We start from the raw sequence: 11,998 nt of genomic DNA, 5'->3' as shown, positions 1-11,998 counted from the left end.
TTCACCATAAGTCTGATATAAATATAATATCCTTGTTAGGATGGAAGGCAGGAGTAGAAAAAGATGTTCACTGATTCATAATCAATAGCAAGTCAGATCTCATATAGACATTTTTTAAAAAGGTCAAACTATTTGTTTTTCACATGTGCATTGGTAAGTTCCATGGCTGGGATTTGCCTCTAATGGCCTTTATTGTACAATATTTCATAGAAGCCAAGCTACTAGAGTGGTTAAGGTACTGGAGCATTTGATACAGGAGAAGAGGCTGAAAGAGCTGGAACCGTTCAGGCTGAAGAAAGAAGGCTCAGGAGGATTTTACCTGTGCATAAATACCTCATGAGGGGAGTGAAGACAGCATCGCCAATGTTACTCATTGGTGTTCAGTGTCAGAGGGAGAGGCAGTGGCACAAATTGGAATACGAGAAGAAAAAAAAAACATACCTTAAAGTTGATTGAACTGGTAAATTCGGAGATGCTCAGAACAGAGCTGCATAAAGCCTCAAGCAACCTGCTGTAGCTCAAGACCCTGCTCTGGGCAGGAATTGGACCAGATGTTCTGCAGAGGTACCTGCCATTTTCATGCTTCTATACTTTTGAAGCCTTTTTTCCAACAAATTCAAAGTGCATTGAAAACTATGATGAACTGCAGGGCACCCCACAAACTGTTTAGTTCTGAGAACATACAAATTAGTCATTCAACTGAGGAATGGAAGTCCAGAATGTGGCACATTACCTTCAAATATTCACCATATCCACACATTAGGTCATTGGAAGGATAGGCGTCAAAAGCAAAGCTATGATGCCATTGGAAGGCATATCGCCAAATGTCTTGTGAAAATAGGAATGTTAACTTTTTTCTGGTCATTCTTGGTTATTCACCCTGTCAACATATAACCATTTCACCTCTATCTCCTTTTTCCTTGCTGCTTGAGAGTCAGCTACAGCAGCTTTTAAGTCATTACGGAGAGACTACTTGTCCTGATCTATTCATCACCTAAATGTTATCCCCAGCTACTAATGTTTTTGATGTCAGCCTGTATGTTTGGCATGATCAGGAATGGGGGAACTCCCATTTCTTGAGTTGCCAGAAAGGAAGCCATGTAAACAACTGATATTCTCAGCCATTTCTTCTCTCACGTGTAATGAAGGAGTCCAAGAGCAGGAACGCTTGAAAGCTGTAAATAAAGTAAGAGTGCTTACACCACTTTGTAAAAACATACAGTAATGTATTTGCACAAATGTTTATGTAACTTGCACTTTTTGGAGTGCAGTAGACAAATGGTAAAAAAAAAAATACATCATGAGCAGTAGGGTTTCAGACCTTAGAGATGAGATTGGGTTAGATTTAATACAGAGACAGAAGATAGAAGATGCTTCTATGTTAGTTTGTAGCTCAGTTGTTCCACAACCTACAAATAGAGCTCTTACCTTTTGACTCTAATTTTACCTATGGTCCAGTGTGTCTTTAGTCTTCCCTAAAACTTGTTTTAGTGTCTATCACCCACAAGTAACCAAACTTGCTATGTCTGACTCTGCTCTCACCAATTGAGCTTAGGGCTTTTGATGAAATATCATTTTGGATTCTACTCAAACTCATTTGTCACTGGGTTAATTCCAAAGCTACACAGTAATAATATCTTACTTGGAGACTTAATTATTGCATTGCTTATTATGCTGTTTTGCTCAGGTTCCATCTAAGTTTCCTCAAAAAGAGAGAAGCTTTGTTCATCATGAAAAACTGGTGTGGCTGCAAGTTGCTACGGCTGTTAATGCTTGCACCCACGTCACCGATAACAGATGTCCAAGTAAAACTATCAAATTTCTGAAGCTCTAGCTCTACCATTGCTAACTGTCATAAGTTACAGAAATGGGACACTACATTCAGGGTAGTCAACTTTCTGTTGGCTGCTTTGTAGGCCTTTGTGTAAGATCTGTTTGCCTTTTCACCTTGCTGAGTTGTTTTATCAGCTACTGACATTATGATGTTTCCTTTCATGGTGGACAAACCCATCAACTGGTGATGAGTCATCAATTTCAGGTTAAATCAGCTGCCAAGTACAAAAAAATTATTCAGAGCCTGTTGGCATATTCAAGGTCTTCCTACGCAGCCACAGTAAGGGAGGAAAATTAATGGCTGCTGAGTTAGGAAGGGAAGTGGGGGGGTTGTTCTAGTTTCTCTCAGAATGGTCTTCTGCTAATATACTTTCAGAGCAGCTGGTCTGAAAAGGACCTGGAACGTCGTTCCAAAAGTAATGACTCCTATTTGCTTCCACAGAAACTACCATACATATAAGGAGCACAGTACCACCATTTGATAGACCAAATTCTCAACTACAAAACACTTTTTAACATACTTACCAGCATAATTATTAGCAATAAACAAGAGCCTACATGCTGCAGTTGTAAAAACCTGCACCAGTGGAGGTGACACACTGTTGCTGTCACCAGTACTGAAAGGCACCACCTACCACTTTGCTGTGCTGACTTAACTTTTGGTCTCTGCAAGTGTTCATCAGGCATCAGTGAATGTCAGTGGGTGCAATTGTTCACAACTTTGCTTCATATGCACTTCCATGTCAGGTGCTATTTTGTCTGTATAATCAGTAAATACACAGATGCTATAATTAAGAAATATACAGGAAAGTTAGGCTAAACAGGTAACCACACCAAAGAAGAATGGATAGAAAGCTTACCCTTGTCTTAGGCTCACTAAGAAGACCCCAAGAGGAACAATCCCCAAAAGTGAACCTTTCCCACTGGTAGCCAGCTCTTAAATGGGTCTAGGAGAGGTGGAGCCAGGCTCCACCCCTTCCAGTAGCACAGGTGAATTGCCTTCATCTGTGCTCCCAGGGCTGACTCAGTGCTTGCCTCAGGTGGTAAATCAGAGGTTCAGGCTGTGATTCGTCAGTTCCCATACGCTGCCCCTCAGCTGCCATCTGTTGTGTGACAACAAAATGCAATGGGATATTGGTGAGAAGGTTCAACCTCTACTGCCACGCCACCAACATCCACCTCTGACACTGTGGACCAACTTAATAAAATGGGAGGTGTTATTTCAGAGCAGCTCTTGTACAAATAAATTTTTGTGTCTTCCCGTTTATATTTGAAACTTTTTAATATAATACAGAGGAAATACTCTTATCTGAGGGTCTAAACTCTTGCATACCCTTTTCTTTTTTAGTTATTAATAATATTGTTCATGTCTCAATACTTACCTGAAATTATTTAATTAAAAATAAATAAATAAGGAAAATAAAGAAGATTGCTTATAGCTGTGGTAGAAAGGTTTACTTTGTAGTAGCTGCTAACTTACTGAAATAATTGGAGAAATACATCTTTTCATGTTAGCTGAGTATGATCTACTTTTAAAACTGACTATGTAACAGTCAAAAGTTGGATGTAGTTAATTATGAAAACCTGTATGTAGGAAAACCAGAGTACTTGTGGTATCTGCTAAATCATTAGCGATACACAGGAAGAATGAAATATTCTTATTAGTAACATCTCTGCTATTCACCCAAGCAACCTGTGATATGTAGCAAAGATTACATCTCTTTTGAACAAATGCGGATTTCAAAACCCTAGACCCCTGAGTATTTGTATTGTATTTGTATTGGTTTTTATACTGCTTGCTATGACTACTGAAACTGCTCTTGACATGGAAAGTAGAGGACAAGGAGCTTTGTAGTACATTAGGAACAACAGGTTTAAGCAAAGGCATATTTCCATCAGCAGATGAAAGAGAGATGCTGGAGTTAAGTGTTCCCATTTTCAAAGTAGGAGCAATAGCTATATGTGTTTGTGGTTCATGGAGATTAAATAAAGCTGTTTTCAGTCTACAAGCACTGGGCAAGTTTTAAATTGTGAACTTTTGCTGGGATAGGTTTGTCAGCAAAGGTAGTTCCATTATTAGAATTATTTTACTTAGGAAGAAGCGTGGCATAAATCTTAACAACCAAAGTGGTGGTTTACAGTATAAGCTACAACTATACTAGGAGCATTTTTCATGCACAGTGTATTTGGAATAGTTATACTGAAAAGGATTCCTTGTAAAAGGGTGTCTGAACATGAAGTGTGAGGGGTGAGCAGTCATTATATTATTTGATCAGCAGTTTCAGATAACCCTGGAGTCTTATAAGTAATCATAATAAAGAAAAGGCTGCCAGACCAAAGGTCTGTTAGACCTCCTAAGGTATTTCTGGTCACTAACAAGTAGAAAATGCCCTGCACTTGTACTTCTCACTAGGCAAGTGTAGAGTGGTACCTTCTTCAAAATACACTCCTGCCCACCTCTGTCATTGGAGGAGATGGATGGTCCATTTAGTGTAATAAATGTAAATCTCAAAATGTTTGAGCAGTTTCAGAAAGGAGAGTGTCAGGACCAGTTCCCATTTGGCTGAGCAAGATGAGTCAGGTACTAATAAACCAGCCCATCGTGTTAAAGTCAGTCCTCATTAAAATAATGGAAAACACGAGATTTCTTTGATAAGGAATAAAATGATAAGACTACAACTAACACCAGTAAGTATGGCTTAGGGAGAAAAGATCTTGGCAAGTATACCGAGCAAAACTTTGTAGAGAGAACTTTGGTAGAGTGCTTCATACTACTCAGTCTCACTTAGCATCAGTGCGGTATATTTAATGGTTTAAAAGCTGATGGGCCAATGGGTCTGAAGAAATAACCAAAGCTGGTTGTTCATAGAGGTCAGGGCTTAGTTACGGTATCTGGCTGCACACCTCCATCTAGTAATTTTGTCATTGTGACAATGATGGTGGGCTGGGTAAGTAATGAGAAGAAGTACGGTAATGCAGAACAATTACGCAGATTGGATTAATCTGTAAATTGAACCATTTAAATGAGTTATGTCTTAACATGTCCAAATATGAAAGTGTTTGTATGCTGACTGCTCCAAGAGTAATGCCTTCCACTTTATTATATTGGCCCACGACATCCAAGGAGAACGTTGGTGTAACAGTAGAGGCTGAACCCTCCCATCAATGTCCCATTACATTTTGTTGCCATGTGACAGAGGGGCCGTCTGACGAATCGAAGTGCATGTGAAGTAATGCTGTGGAATTGAATTCCTCCATGTGAAAAAAATGGCACCTGCACTTGCTGAATGTTTGTGGAGACCAACCAGTGGATGTGAGCACAGTGATGTGCATTTCAGCAGTGGTGACAGCGATGTGAAAGATAAGCCACGTTCTGGACAGCCATGCAGAGCTGTTACCCCACAAAATGAAGAGTGTGTCAATCAGCTCATCCACACAAATTGGCTAATGGTGATTACTATGTTGAGAAATACATGAAGATGTAGCCAAAATTGGTAGCTGGATGTTCGAACAGTGGATTCCATTTAAAAATCAGACTTTACTTTCTAAACAATAAAATGTGATCAACGACAACCAAAACACAAGGGACAGATTTGGTTCCTTTCCCCTTCAGTTCTTCAGCTCAAGGATGGGTTTCTGGTATTTTTGACCGAATCCAAGCCATTTGATTAATGAGTGAGTGAGATTTAATGGCTTATGCCATAGAGAAATTCGCATAACCCTGTAATTTCAGAAGAGGAAAGAATTACAGGTATCTGTAAGAATACATGGAGTCATATTTCTAGAAATATGTCATATTTCTACTTAAGAATAGTTTCAAATCATTCCTTCTGTTGTGTCAGGACATGCCCTGTAGTAGTTATTGCTGTTGGGTAGACAGTAAGAAACTGTAATTTTTGTAGTCTGCATAAGGCTGTTCAAAATCTCTGAAGGATTGTCCAGACATTAATTTACATTTATAAGTTAAACTAATGTCATTAGCTAATACTGTTTTGGTTTAACCTGGCAGCAGTTCAGCACCACATAGTTGTTCGTTCTCTCCCCACTTTGAGTTGGATGAGGAGGAAACAAAGAACTCATGGGCTGAGGTAAAAAACTTTTTACTAAGACAGAAAATGAGAGAAAAGGAAAATATTAATAGTAATGATAATAATATGCATTTACCAAACAAGTGATTTACAATGCAATTGCTCACCATCCAGCAGCTGGTGCCCAGCCAGTCTCTAAGCAGTGGCTGCCCATCCTTCCAACTTCCCTCAGCTTTATAGTGTTGCCATATTGTATGAAATATTCCTCTGGCCAGTTATGGTCAGCTGTCCTGGTCTGTGCCCTGAAGCCCCCATCACTGACAGCACAATACCAGAAGTTGAAACATTGTGGGTTCTGTACAGCATTGCTCAGCAAGAAGTAAAACGTGTGGTAATAACATGTTTTCTCCCAAAGCAAAACACAGCATATTAGATACTATGAAGAAAAAATAACCGTCCCAGCTGAAAGCAAACCTGTGGAGAGTTCCAAGTAGAGTAACAGGCAGTGCCAGTTACTGCTGTGTGCAGTAGTAAAGGAGTATGGTCATGCACAAGTCTGAATGTATGAAGACCCTTGAAACTGCCTACAGCAAAGTGAAGACAGTTGAAGTCATCTGGAAGTGACAAAATGTCTTATCTGCAGTATGAGGCACTGAGTCATTTTATGCCCAAGAAATCAACATCATCAAATTCAGAGAAATCACAGCATGGGGCAGATGCAGTGGGACAAAGAATACAAGATGCTCCAAGGTACGAAGGGATATTAAGAGGAGCCAAGGCTTGGAATTCGTGCTGCATGGAGGAATTAGAGACGAATTCCATTTATCTGTCTTGCAGAGAGAGAATTGCAAGCCTACAGATCTGCCCAGGTCTCACTACGCATTGTGTGGTCCATAAGTATCAGAGGGCAAATGCTTTAAAACCTTGCAACCCTCTTCCAAATCACAGCTCTTGTTGGTATTCTTCTGGCACTAAAACGGTCACAGGCTCTTCACAGAGTTTTCCTCATTCTTCAGGTGGCTCTGCTAGTTATTTGCATCACTGAATAGAGGATAAAATCAGCACAGAGCTCTGTGACAGTCACCTACTCTATCCTCTTGACTCCAGCACCTAGCAGCAGTCCTCCTGGGTTTGTTTCCTCATGGAATACAAAGTTTAGAAGTGTCCAGGCTTTCAGAAAGCCTGGGGTTTAGGCAGCATCTGGCTTGTTTGTCAGAATAAATGGCTGGCCCACTGAGACAGGCACATTACAGCCCATTCCAATATCCGTGGCACCAAGCTACTGACTCACTTCAGCCCATGGACTCAGAGACATAAGTGCCAAGTGAGCTCAGGCATACAGAGCCACCCCATGATGTTGCCTAATAATCATCTATAGGACCAGAAATGCTCTCCTGTTTTTTCAGCAGTGTGGTTGAATTTGACCACATGTATCTGTTTCCAAATTTAGGACAAATTTAGATGAGTTGGAGATGTTCACTGGGCTGCCCATGTGTACAGGCAGCTGAAATGCTTGGGAGCCAAAAGTTTCAGTATTATGGAAAATGAATGAAGGGGTAAGAGAAATATTTTCCTTTGATGGAAAAGCTAGTCGTAGTGAATGAAGTAATGAAAAAATGATTGACTTGAAGAATTGTCTATTAGTACACTAAATTCTTTTGAAGTAATTTCCTCTAAAACTGCTTATATGGTCATAGAATCATAGACTAATTAAGATTGGAAAAGACCTCTAAGATCATCCAGTCCAACTGTCCACCTACCACCAATATTGCCCAATAAACCATGTCCCTGAGTGCCACATCTTCACATTTCTTGAACGCCTCTAGGGGCAGTGACCCCACCACCTCTGTGGGCAGCCTTTTCCAATGCTCGACCACTCTCAGAGAAGCAAGTTTTCATGTAATCAGCAGTCTTTCAAAGCACACTTTCATACAGTCATGGAATCACGGAGTTTGGAAAAGACTTCCTAAGACTGCTGAAAGTCCATCCATTAGCTTGATCTAACAAGCCCTCTCTCCAGACCATGTCCTTCTGTGCCATTTTGATATTTCCCTTTAATACTCCAGAAAGGGGGACTCCATCACCTTCCTGAGCAGGCTGTTCCAATGCTCGACCATATAATTTTTCCTAGTCCTGCCATATACCTTTGGTGAGGTCTGTAAAATGATTAAAAATAAGGCATAAAGGAAAACCTATGAAAGAATTACAACTTTTTTCATTTGGAGGCATTTCATTATGGTGAGGATGGGATATTGAATGGCAAAGGAATAGGAAGTACACATGCTGAACAATAAAATGGGACGTAAGCATTGTATTTGTCAGTGTAACTTGATATCTGAAGAATGGGCTCAGATTTGGACAGAGCCTCTAGTTGTTCTATTTACAAAGAAGAGTAACAAAAACATGCGTTCAGAATTACCAATCTGATGACTGACTTCTTTATTCAAGTGTTTTCATGCATCTCAGCAGAAGCATGAGGTGTGTTTGGAACAAGGAGAGGAATGTAAAGGGCTGTTGGGTCTACTTGTGCTGTGCTCTGCAAGGTGGCTGTAGAGAAGTGTCAGGAGAGCATCTGTCTGTTTACATTCTTTCTCATGGTTGTTATGCAAAAGCAGTGGGTTTAAGCTGACCTAATATGTTTAAACTGGTGAAAATGTTGGAAGGCCAATGAGATCTGCGCAGTTGTATATCTCAGGTAATCTCTTCAGTTAAATCATTGGAGGCAGGCAGCATAGCATCCCTTACTTTGAAGATGTGTGACATTTTGCATAATACAGGTTTTCAGATGCTCATAGAACTTTGCCAGCTTTAACAAGTCTGAAATCTTCCATTTGGGGTGTTGGCCTCAAACTGATTGTTTTTGGAAAGGTTCCAGACAGCTGCCTGAGACCAAAGCTGCAGGCTATTTTCCCTTGTTAAAAAATGATAGTAATAAAGAAAATCAAGTTTGTAGAAAGAAAGAAGTTTTTAAAAGAGATCTTAATTTCAAACAGCTGAGTGGTCCTTGTGTGGAGCAGGCTGTCCTCTGGATAATGCATGAAAAGCATTGACATTTCTTGGTTTACCAGTACTCAATAGACTTCTTGACATTTAGTTGTTAAAGACAGAATTTCCACATTAATTTCATAATTTAGTGCTGCGCAAGCTTAAAGGAATTTTTAACAGGGTAGGGAGGTTAAACATTCATTCTACAGTTTCAAATAACATCCTCTTGGTTTAAATTCTCATTGTATTAGAGAGAACAAAAGATTAGGGGAAACAGTCCAAGGCTTACCTTATAATTCTGTAGGCTCACATTTCATTTGTCTTATTTCTCAAGAACCAAAGATACCTCTTTGCAAGCTGTTGCTACTTGTGATGAAGGTGAAAGGAGTGGTATTTCAACCTAACATAGCTGGAGGACAGCCTGAGAGATCCTGAAAAAGAAGGGCCAGGAAAGACTCAAACAGTTAAAAGGTATTTTATTCTCTTTTTGACTAAAGAAGTTGCACATGGCCCTGAGGGCTATCTGCCTTGGTGACTACACAAGCATTGTGTTTTGAAATAGGACTGTGCCAGCCCCTCCCTTCTCTAATAAATAGTTAAGCAAGACAGTGGGGCATTACAAAACAAATCATTACGTTGAGTGGCAAACTCTGTTTTCAGTAGGACTTGAATTGTAGAATAGTATAAACTTTTTTTTAGTTATGTATTTGTTGTTTCAAAACTGAATCCAAAAGTGAACTTTGTGTCAAGCAAAATTCTTGCAGCTATGTGTGTATGAGATGTGGAAACTCTCGGATCTCAGATACCATATAGTCATGAAAAGTGGGTTCCTTCAGTACAGACATGAGCAATTTCTTTCCTAAACTTACATGAAAATACCTGTTGTGATGTGACATTGTCATGTACGATTAGACCCACAGGACTTGAGAATGGAACAAAAGTAAAAGCAAAGCACAGCTTCTGGAAGTAAAGGTCTCTCTGATGAAGCCCCTTATTTCTTCATCCTTACTTGAGTTGGAATGCAGAGTCTCTAGGCTCCTTACATTGGTGGGGGGTTTGTGCTCTGTAATAGTGTGCACAGGAACTTGTCAGCAGTCCATCAGCTTGCCAAGTTGCACTAGTAAGGATGGAGAGTCCACTTATCTGTGCTATTAGTGTATACACAGACACCTTGACAAAAAGTTGAAAGTCCTTTACAAAGCAAACGTGACATTGAAAAGGTAAATTTCCAGCACAAAGATACACACTGCTGGAATAGCAATATCATGAACTCAGTAACATGAAGAAAGGATTGTGCCTCCTTCAGGAAAATGGAAGTGATTTAAGATTAAAGCAGTGAAACAAAACACGAGCTTATCCTTAAGCACCTGAAAGTCCCATGGTATTAGTAGGACACTGTGTGCCTGAGGTGTGCACACACTCAGTGTGCTGGGACACACCGGTGCTGCTGGCTCAGCACATTAACACACGTGTTATCAGATAGGCAGGTGAGAGGCCAAAGCCACGTGGGAATATGGGAATGCCAGCAAGTGCTGTGGAACGAACAATGATGATCTCATACCTTTGTTGGTGTAAAGTGTGACAACATCTTAAATTTATAAATAATTGAGTCATACACATTTACTACTGCGGGAATAAATGGGGAATAGTTTTTGCTAAGCTTTGTTACCAGTGACATTTTCACTGTAAGCAGGAAAATGTAGAAAAGAAAAAAAATATCTGTATATCCAGTACGAATTGTATCAAATAGTTTTTAAAAAAGTCCTGGTATGAAACCTTCCCAAAGCAGAGATGTTCAATTCTGAATGGGAGTAGTTAAAGTAAATGAAACATTTTGAGATTAAGAAGAGATGATTAAGCACAAACAGGAACAAAAATGAATCATACAACCTGAGAGAAAACCTTAAGGCTTAAGAAGGAAAAGCTTTTCAGGCCCTTCGATCATATTGTAAATAAACTGAAGCAGTAACTAACTGCAGTGTTGGCGAGGAAGAAGGCTGAGAATATCTTTCTGTTCAGAACAACCCCTGTCTCATATGTCTGATTTCTTTACCAGTGTTGACCAAGAGGCAGTGGAGGAGAGCTGTGCCCTGACTCATCCGAGTGCTCCAAAATCCCTTCAGATCAGCCTCACACCAAATGGACCCTAAGCTGCCAGTGCGAGAAAGGCATGCAGAGCTGCCCAGCAGGCCTTGCTCCTACCATGGGCGGGAGCTGGAATGGCCAACATTTATTATGATTATGGAACGTAAGAGTTAAATTGGTGGCATTTGCTAATTTTTGTTTGTTTGTTTGTTTGTTTTGGTTTTGGTGCTTTTTTCAGGTTGTAATTTTTTACCCTTTCAAGAAAAGTAAGGAGAACTTACATGTTTGTGCCATTTACAAACATGTTTGACTGTTGCAGCTGAAAAGCTCACACACTGCGGTGCTGGAAGCATCGGGCACTGCGCCGAGCAGCGATGGCAATGACGATGGCAACGGCAGAGCTGAAGCAGGACGGACGCCCACCGCGGCTGGCAGGCAGCTGGCTGCCATCAGACAGGCACAGGCGCCATCGTACGGCCGGGAAGGGACGGGCTCTGAAGGCTGCGCTTGGTGCAATACCTGGATACCGCTGCGAGAAAGGGAGGGCGGCCGCTGGGAAGCCTGCAGATGCCCAGCCCTGGCTACGCAGCGAGACGCCGTCCGGATTTTGTATGTAGCAGAACAAAATCAGCAAAGACTTTCCTGAAAAAAAAATTCACGCTTCTTCAGAACTTGGTGCGAGCTGTGCCTGCTCTTGGCACTTCCCAGAGACACGTGAAAGTTACAGAAAGCATTACTGATGCAGCGCTGCAGCTCCGCGCCGTTTGCACAAGAGGCCTCCGCGCGGTACTGCAGAGCTCTGTTGCGTCACGCCGCCTCGTTACATCATCCCGAAGTAACGGCGCCTGGCACAACGCCTGCAGTCAGCAGCGGCCCTGTCACGACGCTTTTGTTTAACCCGAGCCACTACAAAACGCTGCACGACAGCTCAAACTGTGCTGGGGTTGCACAGCAGCTAACACAACCGGAGCTGGACTGCCAGAACCGCTACTGCCCTCGCTATTCCCCTCCTGCCTTTTATTCAGGCTAGCTTAAAGAAACCCCCACTGGGTTTAACTAGGAGAGAG

This window comes from Tympanuchus pallidicinctus, unplaced genomic scaffold, assembly GCF_026119805.1.
Source record: "Tympanuchus pallidicinctus isolate F22 unplaced genomic scaffold, pur_lepc_1.0 scaffold14, whole genome shotgun sequence".
NCBI lineage: Eukaryota > Metazoa > Chordata > Aves > Galliformes > Phasianidae > Tympanuchus > Tympanuchus pallidicinctus.
The sequence above is the reverse complement of the archived record's forward strand: the minus strand, read 5'-3'. Positions refer to the sequence as shown.